General features: G+C 41.5%; 1 protein-coding gene across 3 annotated transcripts in view; it reads left to right on the top strand.

Moving 5' to 3' along the window:
* Positions 1-5,239: 5,239 nt before the first annotated feature.
* Positions 5,240-10,154, top strand: part of LOC128892809 (octopamine receptor beta-3R-like) — a 100,180-nt gene continuing 95,265 nt past the window's right edge. For 2 of the 3 annotated variants that reach the window (XM_054153365.1, XM_054153389.1), the window contains exon 1: positions 5,245-5,381. The gene's annotated coding sequence lies outside the window, so the exon portion shown is untranslated. Of the gene's footprint in view, positions 5,382-10,154 lie in introns of all 3 variants that reach the window. The other variant, XM_054153372.1, reaches the window with a different exon arrangement.

Raw genomic sequence — 10,154 nt, 5'->3', positions numbered from 1 at the left:
ACTATTAATTTTCCTCACGGCACCGCGAGGAAAATTAAAATAGAAATGAAAGAATCTCGAGATTTATGTTTTGCAAGAATTAACATGAAGCGATATTATTTGTAGTTAAAGTTTATACGGTAGGGTGACACGTCGAAAGTGATTCGAGGAAGCTGATGACCTAAATTGCAGGTGGGGATTTGATTTATCCAAGGGGGTCGTTGGAGCAACTGTTGATACGATATCGAAGTTGTAACAGTAGCTGATAAATTCTGTGGGAGGGTCTCTTCTAGTACGATAAGAAATGGTACCTTTCATATCGATAACTGATAAGGAAACAACTCTATATTTCAGCGGTCGTTTATCAATAAACGACAACTTTCACTGCTGAATCGATCATGTAGGATTCGACACCGAAATGATAAGGGTAGTTTCCGAGTTACCAGACTTTTTTTTACCAACGAATGCCACATTTCCGTACCTACTCTATGCTAAAGATAACAACAGGCAAATACAGTTATCAATAGAGTTGTAGTAAGAAAAGACTTTCTCAAGTTTGAGACTTTGTTTTACCAATGAATGGCACATTTCCGTACCTACTCTATGCTAAAGATAACAACAGGTAAATACAGTTATCGACAGAGTTGCATTGAGAAGAGACTTTGCACTACTACTACACTACTACTGATAACACGAATGTACTAAAAAGCTGCTGAGGAATACTCTACTGGGAAGCGAAACAAATTCTACGACCGCTGCTAATAATTTCTATAATTAACATTATTATTTTATATATTAAACACACGTGTCGCTATTACATCTAATTTAGTTTAGAACATACTGCTGTACGGCTACTCAAAGTTCTTTGAAACTACTTTGGACCTTGCGTCAGACCTTGGTATCGAACTTGGACTATACCTCATGTTGTTCACCTCTGAACGTACAAATTATTGTGTTGTTAACTTATTAAATTATTATGTTGCAAACTCGGTTACCAAGCACATTGGACTTTCGAAGTTCCTTGAAGTTTATGAAACTTAGCTCTCCACTCAGCCGTAACTATTTCGATGTCGACATTTCCATATTTTAAGAACAGAATTTCACGCAAACTTATGCCGAAGGCACACTGATTTATTTCGGAACAAACCATGGTAGTAAGTCGTCCTAAAAGTTCCAATTCCTAAAACGTGTAGTCTTTTAGAAAAGTGTTAGATCCAGTCGAAAGGCTCCTCGATACCCAAACATCTCGCCGGTAGACAATTCAGATTTGCTTCCTAAAATAGCATTACAGAGTGGATGTTCGACAACACAGTGTCCGAACTTCAAAGCTAGTTTGTGCAGAGTTCTGAGTTAACAGAGGGACACCTCCTATGTTTATCTTCAAGACACTATAATTTCATTACAGGACATCTGGAGTGTGACGTAACAATGCTTCAAACTTCCGCTACCTGTTTCCTATCTAAGTTTCTCGTCCCTCGACCAACACGATGCTAAAGTGAACAGACCCGAGCATGCTTCTTCCGAGTTACTTCGCTGGAAACCATCTACTCGCAAAAATGTTCGAATCAACTCGGATCGAAGCTACTTCCTGGACGTAGTATACTTCAGAGCGCAATATCTGAACTTGAGGACACGCTGATCCCGTTCCACATATTGCTCCACGCCGGAGCCTGCTTCGAGTCAAACTGACAAGGTCAACAGCAGCGTAGGGTGGGTCGCGGCGGAGGGTGCATCGATTATGCATTTGTGACCCTCATTCTGCCCCAAACAGTACTGGCTTTGCCAATGGCGAGGCTAATCGGCAGGAGGGTGCAATGCCAGCAGCTTGCTCTATTTTCGCGCAGACACCGTAACCAACTTCCCTCGTATTCCGGAGTTGCGGTTTTCCGATGGCGTCCCGTCTATTTCCGGTTTGCTGTCGAGGCCCTCCAGCGAGTACCAAGGGCACGATGTGTGAGGATGTGTGGGAACGACTTTGGGGATGTTCTGGGTGTCATTGGGGTCACATGAATTTCCTCGTGGCTCGTGGAGTACGAATATTGAAAACGTGTACGGGTAAAGACTCGATGAGTGCGAGAATATCGGGACCCAAAACGTTGTAGTTATCCAGTCGAGGATTCTATTCTGTGTTTGTTTAGATTTGGCTCGAGGCAGAAGCGGATATTACACTGCTCGCTCGACGAGAGTCAAAGGGAAGGCTCCCTAGTGTTGAGGATAGTCATCTTGCATTTATCCATACACTTATCCAGACTTTACTATAAACCTATAAACGTGTAAAGAGGGCACAGACGACCTATGCCTCCCTACCGTCTAAAATACGCATTTCTGTCGAAGTTAAAATGTATTTTGTATCTCTTTTGATTTTCACTGCGAGTTTCTCTGCTTGACGTAGGCCCAGAATAGAATAGTTTTCCCTGCGTTTGAGTTTTCCTCTCCCCGTACCTTAAGGTTCATTTTTAATAATAAACAATTCTTTTATTCTGTAAGCGATTCAGTCATTAATTTATCCAATAATTAAGATCCTCAATAATTTTAAACTGACATTTCTTCATTCCTGAATCCTTCTTTTCCCAGCAAGCAATTCATTATCGAATCTTCGCGATCGTTCGAACGTGCTCGAATGATTTACCGCGGCAACTTTTCTCATAAGACGTTGCGATCGTACGCAACGCGTACATCGAATCGCAAACAACGCGCAAGATTTATACGAGTCGCGAGCCACGCAGTTACGCGAGCACGATTTCATCCGTTATTACCGCGAGTTGGATGGAGAAGTTGCGAATATTCTGGGGATCGAGGTGAAACGGGAAACACGGTGAGAATTTTATCGAGTCGAGGATAACGCTCCCGTGGGCGCTGATAAAATAATCAGCCACGGTGTAAACAATTTTTACTTGGCGACGTACTTTCGGACCTGCGATGAAACTTTCATATAATAAAAAGAAGTGAGAAGCGTGCGAAGCAACGGATGATTTTTTAACGCGATGATAAGCCGCTGGAAAAATAAATCCGAAGACTCGCGATACTGGAATTCCGGGACGATCGCCGTAACTTATTTTTCCTCTCGGTGTTTCGTTATAAATAATTCATCGAGTTCACGCGAGGTAAAACAGGCGGAATAACGGAATAAGTATTAACAATTTACGAGTGTTTCAATTTTTGCATCGCTTCCTTGGTGCACGGGGAAATTTCAGTAGTACAAGTCCGCGATTAGTCGGACAACCCGATTTTCATGGAAAAGCGGCGGAAAGCGGAAGAACAAAGTCGCCTTAATCCAGGGATTGCTGGTCTCTGAAGTCGCTGCAATGAAGAGCACGGGGCCGATTGAATCTGTACAGGGTGAGTCGTGAAATACGAAACACCTAACTAACCGTACAAGAATAAAACCGTGATAAATCGTGCCAAGTACTTTCCATAATGGATTGTAATAAATGATACTTGATAGTTAGTTTTACGAGACTAGTTGTGCATCATCCTGCAACGGTGACGTCCTATTGCTTCGGAATTAATCGATCATTTATACAAATTAGTCCACGATGTTCCTAATTTTCTTGCGATTAATTAGTGCAAAATGAAATATAATTGATCTTTTAATACGCTTTATGGGCGCTGCTCGTTACACGGATGGATTAAACATTCTGTGAAAATTAACTTCAATCGAATCGGTTTTGCGAGCGGATTATTTTAGGATTTAACACGTTCATTGCCGGAATAATACTATTGAACATTTCTACAGTGAAGTTTTGTTTCTGGATTATTGGAAACAACATATTCAAACATTTATGCAACATTTATTTTCATAACTTCATTGAAGTTTAAGAATTTCACTCAAATTTATTTCGATTGTTCTTCAGCGAAAAGTGGCGATCAACGTGTTACAGGGAATTGATTATCTATTCTTATTTTATATTACATTTATGGAAATAAGGCAAGTTGAAGGAAAATTATTGTATCAAGGAGCATATCGAGACTAACTATGAAGCTAATCCGATTACAAATAAACTATTCCTCGTACAAAAGTTGCAACCCCTTTTCACCCCTTCAGGGGTTGAATGTTTTAAAACGTCGAAATAGGTATTTGATTAATTACATCAAAGAGCATTAAGACCAAGTTTCATAAACTCCGACTACAAATAAAATATTCCTCATACAAACGTTGCAATCTTTCATACCTCTTTCTCTTTCACTCTCTGCCTTTTTCTACGTTCAACGTTCGACTCGAGCCAAATGTATACACAGACTAAAAACCTAAAAAATAAATGCAACGTTTGTGTCCCGATTTTCTAGCATTTATCCACTCTTTACCAGTCTTTATCTACAGATAATGTTCAGCAAAATGGACATTGATAGAGCAAAACGCAGGTGCAACTACATTTCATATTTATCAAAATAAAGTAACCACCAATCTCCCAGCACAAGCGCACCTAAATATAACCACCATCACCCTAGGTTAATTCCAGATTACACAATGGAATAATCCACCAAGAGGAGTCCTCCCCTCCCCTCCCTCTCGCTGTAAACAACAGATTCCGACCTCCAACCCTACCCGAGCATCCTCGGCGAATCCAAACCTCAATATACCCTCCAACCGAACGCTTCGTCGTCCATCAAACTCCAAACGACTCTCGTGCACCTAACAGTCCTCTCCCCCCCTGGAATATCCATTCGAAGCCTCTGTCCTTTAAGAAACAGAAAATCCCGGCTAATTCCTGAGAGAGTCCCTTAGGAAGTAATTTTCCCCGGGAGTCCCGTCCCGTCACGAACCATTCTTCCAGCAACGTTCACCGCGAGCGAGACGACACGAGCGTGCCAAGAAAAATCATCCCCTTCGGTTCTACCAATTAACCTTGCACTTGCACCAGCGGGACGCGATAAGCGCGGAGGGGAACAACCCCGCCGCCCCTCTCCAGAGTTCCCCTGGATCCCCACTAGGCGGGCGACTTGGTGCCACGCACCTGCCCCACGGATGGGGTTGTTTTCGACAACGGTGGCGCCGCGGCGCGGCGGCTCGCCGAAACGGAACGGTGTCTTCCGGACGGGGACAGTGCGCCCCGAACCGCTAAAACGAGCGGCTGGCCTCGCGGCTGCATCCGCGATCGCGTTTTCTACACGGTGTACACGAAACGATGAATGAAAATGTGCCCCGAAGCGCGTCGCTCGCCATTATCGCGGACCCTCGGGGGGTGAACGGTAAAACCTCACGGTGGCTGGGTCGACGATCGGTCGGTGCCCGAGTTTCCCGGTGAGTTCTCGATACCTCGATGACCCTGTGCGGCTGCCGGACCCCTGTGCCTTGCGAGGAAACGGACACTCGATTTCGGGGGTGGTTCCTCGAGTTTGCCAACCTGGTTCCCGGGGGTGAACGCGCACCGAGTTCTTGGCCCACGCACGACGCCGCGAAGGTCAGTTCGGGGGGTTTAGTTGGTACCTCTGGTGGCGAATGCGTTTGGGGATACCATGGATTGCCTTCGAGTTGGTTCGAGGGAATTTTTTTAATCGAGACTTGAATCGGAGAACTGAATGAATCGGAAGATGAATCGGAACTAAGTATTAGGGGTTGACGTAGCCAAAATTTTGCTGTCGATAAGCTTCAATTTTCCTTCAATTTTCCTCGTGCAATCGTCTTTTGGGGCAGCTTTGTAGCAACGTTTCAAGCGCGTCAAAAACGATGAATGAAAATATACTTGGATTCGGTATTGGTTTGCACCCCTCCCCCAAAAAGTGAACGATATCGTAGCTCTACCGAAGGGATCGATGATCCGAAAATATTAGAGTCCCGTGGGAGATTTTTGAAACTACATGGATCAGTGCGGGTGGGGAATCCCGTGTCTTGCAAGGAAATGGACACCCGATTTAGGGGGTAGATCCTTCAATTTAACACCGCGGCTTTTGGGGAGTGAATACGCGTTGAATGCGCGGCGAGACCCGTCGTCGGCGCGGAGAACAATCTAAGGGAAACGTTTCTTAGCTTTGGAGGGTGAATACGTTTAGTGGTTGACCCTGTGAAGAGGGTTGTTCGCGAGAATGATCTCAAAATGATTCTTACGGATATTTTTAGTCGTGAATAGCTGCCGACGATAAATAGTTCTTCGCATGTTTGTTATACATGAATTTTTAACGATAAATATGCGTCTTTGATAGTCGGATCTCGGTGTGTTTTAAAGTATCTACTTGGATTCTGATTTTATACGGGTCTAGGTAAGCCGAATGCGAGGTCAGAATAATTTTCCTTCTTTCTGGGGATGTCCAACATCATCTTGGGCTTTTTGCTGGGCATAAGTGAAATATGGATTATGATAAAACGTTTGGGGTATCTCTGAGAATAAAAGTTTCGGGGGTTGCCTTTCACAACGAGGAACTCGACGTTAAGGGCTGAAATCGTCTGCTAAGTTCGACCTTCGTAGCGTTAACTACATCTATATGAATAAAATTCAAGTGTCTGTATGTAATTTCGAAATAATGCTTTTTTAAAACTCTTGTATGACTTTTCGCAGCTTGCTGAAACCCAAACACGCTTTTGCAAAATTTTTATCTGTTGTCTATTTAATCCGGCTAATCTCTGGAACTACAGAACGGATTTTAAAAATTTGTTCAGTAATAGAAAGCTACACTATCCCTGAGTGACATAGGCTTTGTTTTATTTTGATAAAAATACGTTTTCAATTTGAAATCTCAACATTTGTAAATCAAGTCGGATGAAAAGCGACGCTTGGTTAGTTTATCGGCGTACGATGCCCAAACAGGCTACTGATCGGCGTAGATATTTTTTTGTTTTTCTTTGTCGGCGTGACTGACGCGTAGCTCGACGAGACGAGTCACATTGTATAGAATAAGAATAGTGTTCCGCGCGGGTGAAACCGCGGGGCGCTAGTATATGAATAGAATCGATTAAACAGACGAAAAAATGTTTAATAAATCGCACAACACGTCGAAAACTATTCGCTCGATATTGAATTACAACTTTTTCAAATAATCCAACGCGTTAATTTCGCGGCAGAGATCCATCCACCCTAACTCGCAGTTTTCGTAAAGGTGGTAGCAATTATGGTTTTTGATTTCCCTTCTTTCTGGGGCACGGGATGTGGAGCGTTCTTTTCTTAGGCACGTATGAAATGTGGAATATTCATGCCGGTTCGCGAAAGTTTCAAAGCGAAAGTGATAGGATCGTGCGCTAGGTAGGAAGCGGATCTCATAAAGATTACTTTTAATTCCTATGTATGGCCGGTTGAGCAATTGCGAATGTGCGCCTTTGACGAATGTCTTCCGCTACAAATAATGTTCTCGACGTTGTTGTACCGTCGCGTACTCGACGGTATTCCGGTTGTGTAAATAATGGTACACATTTTATCCTCGTACTTCAGACTCGGCGTTAAGTTGTTTTCTGGAGTTCGGTTCGACGATGTGTGCGAAACGCGGCGCGATTCTGCTCGAAACTCACTCAGTTAGAAGTACACGAAACTTTAAAGGTGGAAATTGTTGTGAACGTTGTATATACCGAGTAGAATGATTTTCTAAATTTACTTTCATTCGTGTGTGTCGAATGCAGTTGTTTCTCGACGAACTACATAGTTTGGATTTTTTAACCCTTTGCACTCGAGGCCTTTTTTTGTATCTACCAGGAATTCAAAATGCTTTCTTAGCATTCTATTGCCACGAATGCTAAGCTATCGAGATTTGAGAATCAGGTCACCTTTACCACGCTGACAATCATTTTATTGACATTTCAAGTTCCAAAGAAATTAAACCTAAAGAAACATTATTGCTGATAGATTTGCTGCGTGAAACCTAATGGTGACTGAGAGCCACCTCTCGAGTGCAAAGGGTTAAAAAAATATCTAAAATGAATTTTTTCTTTTCATAAAATTACACGCTTCGAATTTTACGCGAATTTATCTATCCGAAGTTGTGGTTGAGAGAGCTCGCATTGAATTCGAGATCATCTTTTTTAAAGGATTCCTAATCTTTCAAACACAGAAAACGCGGCGCGCTGATCTGCGGTTCTTGTTTCACAGTGCACGTGAAATATGAGTTTCCTACTTTTTAGGGTTTCCTCCTATTGGAGGTGCATGATATATAGGACGCCCATAATTTTTTACATTTCTACTCCCCAAGGCATACGAAACGTTGGATTATTCTTCTCTCTATATTCTGAAACGCGAGGTACCTATTTCTGGATGCTCGATTTCTTTCGAATTACGCCAAGTACCGGATATTCCTTCTGTAGACTTACAAAACCAGAGTACTATAAAAAAAAAAAAAAAAAAAAAAAGGAATATTCCAAGTGTACATTCATCTAAATTTTATTAACCCTCTATGGACTCGTGTACTTTTCAGGTCACGCGCTAATATACCAATATTTTACCAAATACTTTTACTTTTTTCAAAAAATGATGTATACGTCTTAATTATATAATGTCTCTGATAACCAATAACAATATTGATGACAGTTTGCAGCACCATCGACTTGAAATATCAAAGAAATTTGGTGCATGGTAAGTTAAATTAAATTAAATATTTCGTTTAAGAGGTTACACCACTCTAGAGGTTGAAAAAAGAGGTCTAACTTTGATAATTAATTTTGAGAGCATAACAAAAGAAATAGGATTTCTTTTGGCAGGGTTTATTTAACACATATTTAAGTATAAACAAAACTTGTTGTATTATAATTTTAGTACAAAATGGGGGCGACGAAGCGAGTCTCAAAAATTGACTTTTTTTAAAACGTCTTCACGGGAGTACGGTTAGCTCGTTGTGTATAACATTTGGAACAAAAAACCAACAAATTTTATAATATATATACTGTTGGTTATAGAAATACACAGAGGTTTTTTTTTATTTAATGTAAACTTTTGTTTTTATTAACAATTTACTATTTACTTTTTGGTCAAAAATGGGTCGGTGGGCTATTTCTACAATATTTGATTTAAAAAAAAAACGTACTTCTACAGCCGATAGTATATAGATAATATAATTTTTTGGTTATTTGTTCCAGATTTTATACACAATGAGGAAACCGTCCTCCCGTGAAGACGTTTTAAAAAAAAGTCAATCTTGTGGGCTCGTTTTGTTGCCGCCATTTTGTCCTAAAATTATAATACAATAATATCTGTTTATACTTCAATATGTTTTAAATATACCCTGCAAAAAGAAATTCTATTCTAGAGTCGTGTTAGTCCTTAAAGTGAGGTTAGAAAGGAGATGTGGCTTTCCACTGTTTCTGTGTTTTCCTACAGCTTCGCGTGTTTCTTAAGTGCAAGTATTAAATATGAATTACATGCACGTTGTAACTTCGCGATATAGCTATATGCATTGACCATGCACTTATCGATGCACTTTCCGTGCTAGCTATCCGCGGACTTTTCATTGGCAATAGCCTGCAACGGGTATAGGATTCGGGGTCAAGTGTCACTGTTCCTTGAGAGTTCTTGGTATTTACGTTCCGCGAATAGCGTTCGAATAAACGAGTACGTTACCGGCGATTAAAAAGCGTAGATACACCCATTTCACGTCGAGTAGGAAAGTAGACTGACTGTATGAGAGACAGTCGTCAACTACGACAAACTACAGTCGTGACTTGTTACGTGTTTAAAAGAGATCGAAATAAAGAAACAAGAACTGACAGTATTATATAGCATTCACCAATGCTGTAGATTCGTTCCTTCTTCTCTACGAGAACAAGCTGACCTTTGATGCTTGTCGGCATTCGTCCTTAGCCAGATGTTTCGTTACGTCTACCGTTGTCATTCGCAAAGTTCGACGATCAGTTCTCTGTGTCGTTGCCCTTTTTCTAAGAATGTCTTCTCTTTTCACTTGTATCGAACTACTGTTGTACTGTACATGCACTACTGTTTGCCAAGATTGCACTAATTTACGTTGAAAGTAACTGTACAAACCCAGGGGGAGAATGGTTTCAATATGACGGTCGAGCAAAAATTAACGACGCCAGAAATCGACCGACGAACGTCCGGATCGCACGGGTGGCTCGCGCATGCGCCTACGGGGAGCTAGGCGTAGTAATCTCAACCGATCAAACAATTAGTACTTCGTATTGCGCTAATTAATATCGTGGCTCGATATCAAGGATAAAAATAATCTGTTGCTAATAGTTAGTCGCTTTTATTGGCAAAAATACAGGGTGTCCCAAAAATGTTGTAACACCTTGAAAAGGGTGGTCC

The sequence above is a fragment of the Hylaeus anthracinus genome, unplaced genomic scaffold (genome assembly GCF_026225885.1).
Source record: "Hylaeus anthracinus isolate JK02 unplaced genomic scaffold, UHH_iyHylAnth1.0_haploid 0, whole genome shotgun sequence".
NCBI lineage: Eukaryota > Metazoa > Arthropoda > Insecta > Hymenoptera > Colletidae > Hylaeus > Hylaeus anthracinus.
Note: the sequence above shows the minus strand (reverse complement) of the source record. Positions and strands in the feature narration are given on the sequence as shown.